General features: G+C 30.5%; 1 protein-coding gene across 2 annotated transcripts in view; it reads left to right on the forward strand.

The window, feature by feature from the left end:
• Positions 1–11,927, forward strand: part of CCHa1-R (CCHamide-1 receptor) — a 475,427-nt gene that overhangs the window by 94,010 nt on the left and 369,490 nt on the right. The window lies entirely within an intron of this gene.

An 11,927-nucleotide genomic window follows, 5' to 3' on the forward strand; every position in this document is an offset into this window, starting at 1 on the left:
GTCGAAAAGCTCCCGCCGAGGGGCGGGGTAAAAATCCCGAAGGAAACCTCGATTTTATTTGTGCAAAATAAAAGGTCATTAAGCATGTAAGTATTTTGAGAATCGGGAAATATTTTGATCAACTGAGGCCTGTGTGATACCTTCACAAATGAAGATATATATGTCTTTTGATTACTTAAAAAAATTATTAAATATGTAAGAACTCATGAATGAATAGTCGATTACAAGAAGGCAAGTAGCTACTGTTAGTTAATTTTTTCACATTTAGTTTTATCTAGCCAAAATACAATTAAAAATCTAGTCGAGATTTTTAATTTGAAAATTACCCAATTAATATTTATTTTAAATTTATTAAAAATAATTCCCCTATCACGAACTGGTGATGGCTATAAAAATCTTCTTGTGAGAGAATAATTTTATACTAATGATATTTCCGAAAGAAAATCTACCAAATGAATAAGTCCTCGAAGATTTACGATAGTCTTGAAAGATAAGGCGGGGAATAATGGATTCCGAGAGAGATTTCCCCTTCGCTCTTGAGGGAGTGGTGGCCCTGAAAGCATAACTGTGTAAGTTGGTGGACCTAGCTGAGTCGTAAACAAATATTTGAACGATTTCCATCTACGTACCTGTACTCCAGCTCACGGCTACGGGAAATATATTTAATATTAAGATAGCAACAACGTGACCGAAAGTCAGTTAAATCGCTTCCACTCATTGAACAAGGGTATTGGTTATATGTTAAGACAAATCTGATGGAATTAATAATTAATTTTCACCTCGTCAATATGTCTACTAAAAGTATTTACTTTTAAACAAAAAGTAGTTGGTAGATAAATTAATTAATTTAAACATTGGTGAATCAAGAGTGAGGTGAGCCTCCAAATATGAATTTTTGAAATAAGTTTATGTTTACCCTTCGTCGTAAACCTTCGTCTTGCCCCACAGTATCTTTTAATAATACCTCACTCATTCCTGTTGAACAGATCCGTTACTTAGGACTAAATCTGGACAAACGACTGACATCGAATCCTCATACAAGACTGAAAAGACAGGAAACTGCTCGTCGATTCCGACTATTACAACATTTACTAGACAAACGGTCCAAACTTCCAATCCATTACAAAAGACTGATCTACATGACTATTATAAGACCTATTTGGACATACGGAGTTGAGCTTTGGGGCTCCACTAAACCATCCAATTCCTCTCGAATGCAATCCTTAATGTTCCTTACTTTGTCACAAATCAAATCCATCAGGACCTCAATGTTGCCGATTTGGCCAGAACCAGATACCAATCCTTCCATAATAAACTTCCTAACCACCCAAACCAACTCGTTTCTAACCTGGCTTCTCCTTCACTACCTAATAATCCTCCTAGACGTCTGAAAAGAAGATGGCCTCGAGATCTTCTCCTTTAGAAATGTTTTTGGAGTTCAATCTTTCTATCAATGGGTAGATTCTCCACATGTTTTTATCATATCATAATATCACTTACAGCAAATTTACTTGATGTGTATATATGTATACAGATGTAAATATCAATAAATAAATTATTAAAAAAAAAAAAGTTTATATTATACCATCCACTTTAAGGAAGGCTATAAACTAAAATATTCGGATTCAAACCCACATTACTTTAAATAATCTTGCTAGCGATTTTCCTAAACAAACATTGATGACCTAGCTTTGGATTCCACGTCCTCGTAAAACAAAATCTAATTTATTAACTTTAAGTTATAAATATTTTCCATTGTGAATTAATGGCAATTAATTAATGGTTAATAGTTGATTACAAACTGCCAGATATACATATACTACATATATGTATGTATTCAATTATTATACGGGGGTTCGAAAAAAATAGTGAATTAATGCAACAGATTTTTCGCATTAATACAAATTTAAAATAACCAAAAAATAATTGAAACAATTTTTTTTATTTGCATCACAAATGAAATAAGCCCAATTTCTACTGATAATTTATTTTGTAGCTTAAATGATAATACAAAAACTGCTCAAATTGAAATGTAAAGAGGTCCCTTAGTTTTTAGTATCAATAAACTATTTCAGAGGAGAAGATGGTGGGGGGTGCGGTCAGCAGAAAAAAATACGAATAAATAAACGAATTATTTATTTGTGCTGACGTTTCGACCTAATTTTCAGGTCATCAGGGAGTTATAGACAGAGATTCCTGCTAAGCTCAGAGATAAACTATTTCATTATGCATTGTTTTTGTTGACTTATCTTCTTGGAATAATAGAGTAGATGTTTTCTGTCTGTTAGCTATTCCTAGTTCGTTGTTTTTCGTTTATATCCAATGTTAATTTAAAGTTATATGCAACGAATACATTTTATGGTATGTTATCCATTTCTAGGAAATTTCTTGTACGATTCCCTTTTAGGTATGTTGAAAAAAAACCTTGCTACCAACTCGAATTTAAAATTTGAATTCAAATATAGTAGGATCATATGGGTATAATGAAAAAAGAATAATTTGTCTGTAATTTAGTTGCGATGTATTGAAATTTCCTTTCAAATGAGGTCCCGGATTAGATATAGTGGGGATAAAATGTCATCCCTGTATGTGTATTTAATTAATAAGCAATAATAAATGCAAAATATGATTTTATTATTTCGACGATTATCGATAATGAAACAGTGACAAACTAGAGTATTTTCAAAAATATTAACCAAATAAGACTAAATAAAAGGTGGAAATAGAGAGATGGACACCGATATGTTAAATATTACGACGACACGTATATAAAAAATACAATTAACAATAATAAAAAAATTAGTGTTCACCATGACACATCTGTTATTTTGTATTTGAAGTATTCTGTTAATTGTACCGTTGACAAGGATTACTTTTTTTACGGGCCTAATGGCTCTGGGACAGTCTGTAGGTTGGCTGCAATATGTCCAATTTAAAATAAAAATTAATTTTTTTTTATTATTCTTTTTTTTCATATCAGATATACCTTTATTAATGAAAACTAGTAATACATACATGAAGTGTGAAAAATAAGAAAAAAATACAATGGAATGTATGAATAAAAGTATGGAAGTTAAATTTGCAAAATAATTAAGAATAAAATTTTAATTACTTTCTTTAGAAGTTTATTTAGTTTTTAGAAGAAACACATGTATTTATATTTTTTATTTTAATATTTAAATGTAGTTATAATGGTCAGTGGGGATTATTTGGTTGGCTTTAAATCAGCTGTCAAGTCGTCATTATTAGTTCGTTTGATTTTGTGAACAGTCCTATTCTGCGTGAAATGTGTGGTGTCATTTAGAATACTGTGTGAACTGCGCCTTCAACTCAAGGTTTGGCACTCCTTCACTTTTATAGTGGACTTTATGAAATTAATTGAATGAAATAAGGCATAATGTGACAGAAAGAGAGTTTATTTATAGACGTTGGTTAAACAAAAGAGAATGGTTAAACACTAAATCTATTGTTATTACAGGTATGAAGGGTGGCCGAAATATATAATTTATTTTTAGAGATAGTTAAATCAATTTTGAGTGGAGTTAAATGATAATAATGACTATTGATGACGATGATGTTGTTAGTCATGTGGAAAGATGTGGACTTGATCTAAGCTTTCTTTCTTCCTGTTTCTTGCCTTCCATGTCCCTTCATCTACCGTCTCCTCGCCTACCGGAGGGCTCTTCGAAAGTGTCCTTACTCACTCATGATTTATTTGCAGAATAGAGGTGAATAGAGGAAGACCGCCTCTGGTCAAGGCTTGCTAGGGAGTGTGAGGCCACAAAGGGTGCTAATTTGCCAAATGTTTTGAGTCTTCAATTTAAACGGAACAAATACAGTCCACAGCTTTTATAAATACCATTGTAGTAATTTAGTTAAAATTTGCTAAATGCATTAAAGAGCCAGTACAGATATGGGCCAACAACTTTTGATAAATTTGAGAGTTGCAGCGGAATTTATAACTCCAAAGCCATAAACTCTACACATCTTCACAGTAAACAATATCTTCTTCTGACCATTCGGGGTCGTTATCTAGTATTTTATTTTATTTATGTATCTATTAATTTTGTAAATTTGTTTCTCTCTTTTATAATTCGTTCTAATTTTATTTTTGTCTAAAAGGCTTTTTATTTTGACTTATATTAATTTTTTTTTTTAAATTATATTTTATGTTTTCTATTGTTGACCTTGCCAAATAAATGTTTATATCTGAACCGGTTCGTTTTTCTTTGGAGCTTCATTCAATAAGACTGCCGATTCGCGGTGGCTTCAAAAAAATATATATGCAAATACAGGAAAGTGAAGATTGACTTTTGATTGCCAGAGGACATTCAAGAGTAGTAAATAATGCAAAAGTGATATTATATTTTAAAAGTTAATATCAAGTAATAAATTAAGATGTATATATAAAAAAAGGGTCTCTAAAATATTATTATAAACTCTTTACTTAAATAGTTATTAAGAAATTATTATCTTATAAATTTGTGAAGAAATAGTGTTGCAGTTCATGTGAAACAATAAACTCTAATTATTAAAAAGAAGTAATAAGTTTCTTTATCATGAACCTTATTTCACAAGATTAATTATTTTATATATTCTTGTTTGAGAGTAGTTTAGTTTATTCTTAATTTAAAACAAATTTGATCCTTTTTTTCTCTCAACTTTATTCTTTACAACTTTTCCAACGTTTCGACCCTCAGGCCATTCTCAAGGATACCTACAAAAAGTTTTTTTTATCTTTATATAACAATTACATTATTTCCTTCAACTACACACTGATTTCTTTGGCCCTACCTTCATATTGATGTAATTTTCTTTTTCATATCTTAAAAATGCAGGCTAATTTCCTTTGTCCCATCTTTAAATAAATTAATCATTAAAATAATATCATAATAACACTATAAATTTTTTTTTAGATTTAAACTTTTACAAAACACTTTTCTTCCTTCCTTAATTTACATTTGCAACTTTAAACAGAACTTACCTTCAACAAGTTAGGACTCTGTTATCACCTTATCATATAACAATAATTTTTTTTTTATCATTAATTTTACATTTTTAATATAATTTAATTAACATTCATTACTAATTATTCTGCTTATAATACAAACATTTTTTAATATATTTAAAATCCATAATTAATTTATTCTTATTTTATGTGTATTTTTCGTGTACATATACCCCCTTTTTTATCTTATTTTTTAACATATTTACTCATCTATTCATACTTTTGTTAGTGTATATTTATTCCATATATACATTTGTACAATTTAAGGATTTGAACATTTATTTATTTATCATCTTTTCTGTATATAATCATCAGTATCAATTCTGACTTCGCAGCTGACACCTCACTAACACAAGAATAGCGGACGAAGGATAGTGTACTAAGAATAGGCACCTTGGAATGATGTACTTTAATTCACTGCACAGCCAACATTAATAACAGCCAACTTTGATGAGGACTCGAGTGTTAACGATGACACAGATGAAGGATATTGCCGAGCTAGCGATATCCCTCAAAGCAGGTCGAGGTAATAAAGCAGTGAATGGGGCCATCACTCAGTTTAGTGTTGGCTGTCGCATCACATCTCCAACGGTTAGGGATATTTGGGGTTAGAGGAATAAACCAAGCTTTAAGTAGGTAGCGGTTATTGTAGTTGGAATGAACCTTCAACGTTCTGCTATACATGACTGTCTCTGTATTAGTAATTAATTGATACACGTGTCATTCTCGCAAGGTTTCAAGCTTTGGGCAGCTCAAGTATAATTAAATAAATTACTAGTCAGGGTTTCACAAATTCTGGTATCATCAGTAAAGAAATTCCAAAAAACATCTTTAATAATGTAGAGCGCACTTGCTCAGCCTCCACTGGCTCATTACCAGTGAAGCGGCGAGAGGGATGCGCTGGGATCTCATGAGCTCTGCTCTACCCCTCACACGTGGGGGATAGAGTGGGCTCGGGGATCCTCAGGTCGATTTTGTAAATATTGTATATATTATTTTATCATTATGTTATTTTATTTATTTATTTTTCATACAGATAGTCTGATTATGTTCACTTGTCTATTCTTTTGTTTGTATATTTTAAGTGAGTTTTTTTTTTGTTTTTTTTATTTACTTATTTATTTTATTTTATTTTTATTTTAGTATGTATGAGATCATTCATCAATATTACCTATTGCCCACAACTGTGTGGCAGATTGTAATATCTATCAATAAAAAAAAAAATAATGTAGATAATGCAAAAAAAAAAATCAAATAAGGTTAAGAAAAGACTAATCCTCGAATTAAAAGCTATAAAATTAAAATATTTAAATCTCAGTTGGGTGTCATAAAGGATTAAAGGCCAAAGATAATAAAAAATAGCTTATTTTGTAAACATCTCGCTTCTTATCCGTCCCTAGCCTTCAGATGCTATCAAACTTGTAGGCAATAGACTCCTCTACATTGGCTAATGAATTTCGTTCCTATGATAAACCATTCTCAATACTTATCACCGAGAGTAGGAAGCGATCATCATGAAGGTAGATCCTACGAAATCTACTGGGCCAGAAACCGATGTTACTTATTAATTTATTATAATTAATATTATTGGTTTCGGCTAACGTCCTCACTCATCCTACACTGTTTTTTACCATTGACGCGGTTGGGAGAGGTGTTGGGATTTCCGGAATCTGCTCTTTCTTTCAAGTTCATTTTTGTTGTGTTTTATTTATTATTATTTTCTTCTATTTATGATATAGTTATCTTTAATTTCTATTGTTACCATATTTTTAACTATGGTGTGAATGAGCTGTTTGATCCCTATAAACAATGTATATGAATATAAGACAGACTGTAATATTATTCAATAAAAATATTTTTTTAAATATTATTAGTTTCAAAATTCTAACAGATGGGTGGGGTAAAAAATGAATCAAATTATTTTCCTGAATTGATTATTCTCTATATTTTTACATATCCCATTTGTGCAGAAAGGAATAATTTTGATCATTCCATTCTATCTCGAATAGTTAAAACTTTATATACTTGTTTAATGTCTTTAAGAGCGTTAAAATAAAACAAAATTAATAAATTTTCTCATTGTAATTAGTGCGGTCATCAATCAAAACGAAGTGCTAACATCGCAAGATTCCATTCCAGCTGAGAGGATAAGAAGAGTGATTAATGGATCTTTGTGGTTTTTTTATCTGTATCGTGATATGAACAGGCTAATCTAAGTTTAATATCGGGTATAGTAAAAGTTATTATATAACAAAAAATGGCATAAGAAGTAGAATGCGGTATTCTTTATTAATTATTAGATGAACTCAATAAACTATTTGGTTTGGGCGAAAATTAGCGAAGAAGATGATACAGTTTTCTTTTTTGGTTAAAAGTGTTAAAAATAGTTGTTAAAGATAACAATTATTTCCGAAATATCTAAAAAATTCTCTTGAATCAGTTTTCAGAGAACTGGAAAAGTAATTAATTTTTTTTAAAATATCTTTATTGAAGTTTACAACTGTATATTACATAATACATTCAGTAAATTTGATCTTAGTTAAAATGGAGTGTTACAGGCGTGTAGAGCAACTACATTATTAGCACTCTAATGACATTTTACATTAGCTGGTGTCGTGGCCATCTTCTTTTCAGGCACCTCGGAGGATTATCAGGAATGGAAGAGGATGCAAGGTTAGAAACTAGGGGGTTTGAATGGTTAGGCAGTTTATACTGAAGTAATTAAATTAATTTTTAAAAAATGTATAAATCGTTTTCTCGCTATTATTAATTAAATGGTAAGCCTTCTGAACGTTTTTACTTATAGAATTCTCAATTTACATTATATCATATAAAATATATAGGAAAGCTCTTTCCAGAAATAGGTGTATTCAATCATTGTCACATTCGAGGATCTTAAGCTCTGTTCTTCATTGGACTGAATGGTTATTATGCTTGAAGAAGAGAGTATTTTTTAAAATAAACTGGATATACTACGCGTTGAAGGTATTATCGAATTCGGCGTTCAATACAAACAAGATTGACAGATTTGAGGTGAAGCACAGCTGTGGATTCAGATATCCAATCTTCTTCCATCCTTCTGTGGTTGAGCGGATATGTTCTCCCTTACTTCGGTTGTCCAAAGGTAAAATCTACCAGCATTTTAAAAGAGCATAATCCTCTAAGTGTATGATCCAACAGTATTGTCATTTTTGTTTAAAACTTTACGAATAAAATAAACACTAATTTACTTAATTCATCAAGTATGAGTTTACCATGATTTTGACATTAGATGTGTTTTATTTTATAATACGAAAGATTAAACGTGGTCGGATAGACAGAAACACCTCTCCTAAACGTTTTCATTATTTAAGTTGACGTATAACGTGACGCAAATAAGGCAGATTCCTACATAATTGAGTAAGCTACCAAAGTGGAATATGCATTCTCCCATCTAATATAATTCAAGTATCATTATCCTGGCAACTGAGATGTAAGTTAGATTGTTTAAATTAAAAAAGTTGAAAAAATAATAGAAGGATAAATTCTTGAAGTCTATCCCTCAAGCTTTACCAGCCGTTACGTAAATGGGAGAATTTTATTTGTTCTGACCATGTAGATTTTGATTTTAACTGGATTTAGGTGAAAGAAAACATTGTTAGTTTGACATTTTAACGCACAAAATAAGTAAAGAGGACTTAGTTATTGTGCTTATTTGTTGAATGTTATTTATTACATTGAGTGATTTATATCTGCTATTAAGAGTGAGGGACTATTTTATTAATATAACATATTACTATTACTTTCTTAACCAACCAGGTAAGGAGCAAAATCACCTCAATTATTTTACATTTACATCCTTAAGGGGTAAGCCGTTTTTTTTTTTTTTTTTTTTTTATTTTGTTAGATGCTTATGCACTAAATCGGACACTCTGTAAGCAAAAGCTATAGCGTAATAACCGAAGAACTTCTTTTGAATAACGTGACTGATAACTGTGCTAAAATGGTACTATTTTGATTAAATTATCAAAACATATGTACATATACCTGCATATTTATGTTTATTTTAATATAAAATAAGAAAAAATTCACTAAAAAAAAAAAGATTCGAGTTCTCTGTTTATGTTCATATCCTCCTGTATCATTTCTTAAACGTATTTTTTGTACGTACACTATATCTCCAACAATACTTCATATAATCCAAGGATTAAGCATCTTTTTCAAGACTTTCTTCACAGCTAATGAGTAAAAATAACCTTCATTAACACCTACAATTTTATTTCAAAATTAGAGGTTTCTAAAGAAAATTTGCTATACCTTATCGATCCCGAATCCTACTGTTTTTATTTAGTTATTGTAATTGAATTGTGTTATTATAAATTCTCTATAGTTCAAAGTGCATTCTTTGTACAAAAATAACAACTTTCAATATTTTCCATTTTTTATATAGATTAAATTTTTTTCTGGCTATAAAACAGGTGCCTACTAAGTGAAACAAGTTTTTATCTTCCTTACTATTACACATAGCTCCTGTATATACTTGTATCATGTTCTTTAAACGAGGTTTACAATTTAAATTAAATAATTCACCTTTAGTCTAAATCAATTTAATAGGCTTTCCATCATTTATGAACGTTGCAACAAATTTCCTTTTTTTAATATATAATTTTCACGTTTATTCGAATAAGTAATCAACATAGAAACCTAAATTTCCTTACAGTAGGATAAGAATGAACGTTACTAAAAGAATTTGAAAACCAGAAGAGTCACTCATCCACACTCAAGCCTTTTATGATGCACTTACAATATCGGACTCTTCCCGAACTTGCCCTAAAAGGGAGTGTTAGGCGGTTATCTTCTTCTCCCTCGATGGGCCAGTGAGTGCCCTGGAGTAGTTGCTCTTTAAAGGCAGGTCTTTTCGTTCCAGCTGTTTAGCAGAAAAGCTCAATAGCTGTATAAAAAAGAAGTAAACGGATCCAGACTATTTCGTGAGTATGTTTTGTCACTATCTGCCTTTATCCATGAGGAAATTAAAAAAAAAATCATATAAGATTTTTCATAAATATATATAAACGGTAATTTGTGTTTTTGGATTATAAATCCCAGTTCTGGATTTTACTTCCGCGTATCTAGAATTCTAATAGTAGTATAAACAAAAATAATTAGTTACGTCAGTCGGAATATTTTAAAGCTAGAACACGTTCAAATATCGCAAAAAATTGACTAAAAGGTGATATTTGGTTGTTTGCTACATTTTTATTTTATTTTTGATATTTTAAAAATTTAATGCGTTCTTTGTGTTTCTTGGGTGTAGAATTAGATTCTGAATTTCACCACCATATATTTAGAATGCTAACTAAAGCAAGCGATATAAAAAGCACTTGTTTCAGTTTTTTATTTTTGACTGTTGTTTCTGCGTCAAAACGATCTTTATGCGATACAAAATAAAAGATAGAAAATTGTCCTACAGAAAAAAGAACATGGAAGCAAAAACCTTCAGCATTTACCATTAAAAAATAATTATTTTTTTCGTACCCTTCATTGAACAAAGTAAGATTAGTACTTCATACATATGCATGAAATGTAATATATATAATTTAGGATGTTTTTTCCTTTTGATGGCCTTGTGGCACTATAAGGTTTAGTTATGAGTCTAGTTAAGGTGGTATAGTCTAGCTATAGCCAATGCCTACGTCATGGAATTAATGAAGCAAATAATTATTATTAGTGTAACAAATAAATGTCCAGCACTTACTTTAAAACTCACCTGTTTTTTTTTTTTTTAAGTGAGAGAATGAAATGCTAATGGACCACAGTGCAGTTTCTCAACAAATATTGCCTAAGCAAGCGTCTGATCGTCTTGTTGGTAGTCTGGAATAATCCAAGGAGCAACTCACTACCTCCCCTTTTTTAATTTTTTATTGACTAAAAAATTTATTTTGGAGGTCAAATTTAAGTATAGCCAAAAATAAATTAATAAATAACGAACAGACTTCCTGTTAGAAAGAACAGTTACGTTTTGGAAAAAATAAAACCCACATTTCCTTTACTCCATTTCACCTCTATTCAGTTCTCGCACAAATCTAGAGTTAGTTACAGCTATTCTCATTTTAAAAACAATTCTCAGACCACTGCTGATGTATCACTGTGGAGTCTGGGGTGCTGCATCCTTTACGAAAAGGAAAAAAAAATACTATATTTTCAAAATAGAGTCGTAAGAATTGCAGTTGATGCTCCTTGGTCTGTAAGAAACAGCCAATTGCATCGAGAATTACAAAAAGAGACAATACAGGATTACATCAAAATATGGTTCATGAAGTTCCACTCCCAGTTACGTACAGTTAAAGAAGCACTGACCTACAACTTGGGAAACCCAAAGACTGAAGCTCAGGCTGCGGCAGGACATCCTGTTATAAATTCTATATTTATCAATTCTGTTATTGTCAATGTAAAATTTTATTTTATCTTAATTTAATTTTTTTTCTCTTCATGTTTTTCTTAAATTCACTTTCTTTTTTTTTCATTAGAAGTCAATTACTTATATCTTTAAATCCATAAATGTCATTATTTTTGTTATTAACTTTACTTTTATCTTTAATTAAGAATTATTATTTTAATTTATTTATTTTATCATAATTTTTTGTTTTATTTATAACATTGTATATAGTTAAGGGCGTCTTTTGTATGAGACCATATTCCCCTCATAATCAATTGTTAAAAAAAAAATGTACCTCTTACATTAACCATGTAAGGCCCACCAGATCGGCCTGGTATTAAATAAATAAATAGAGTTATGAGAAGAAGATGGTTGGGGGTGCGGTCAATGAAAAACAAAAATAAGTACGATTAACTTATTTTAATGTGCCAACGTTTCGGCTAGAGTTTCTAGCCTTCTTCAGGGCTAAAAACAGAACAAGATAACAACCACAGTTATAGAAAA

Source organism: Halyomorpha halys, unplaced genomic scaffold (genome assembly GCF_000696795.3).
Source record: "Halyomorpha halys isolate HHAL.00 unplaced genomic scaffold, Hhal_1.1 Scaffold218.1, whole genome shotgun sequence".
Classification (NCBI taxonomy): Eukaryota; Metazoa; Arthropoda; class Insecta; order Hemiptera; family Pentatomidae; genus Halyomorpha; species Halyomorpha halys.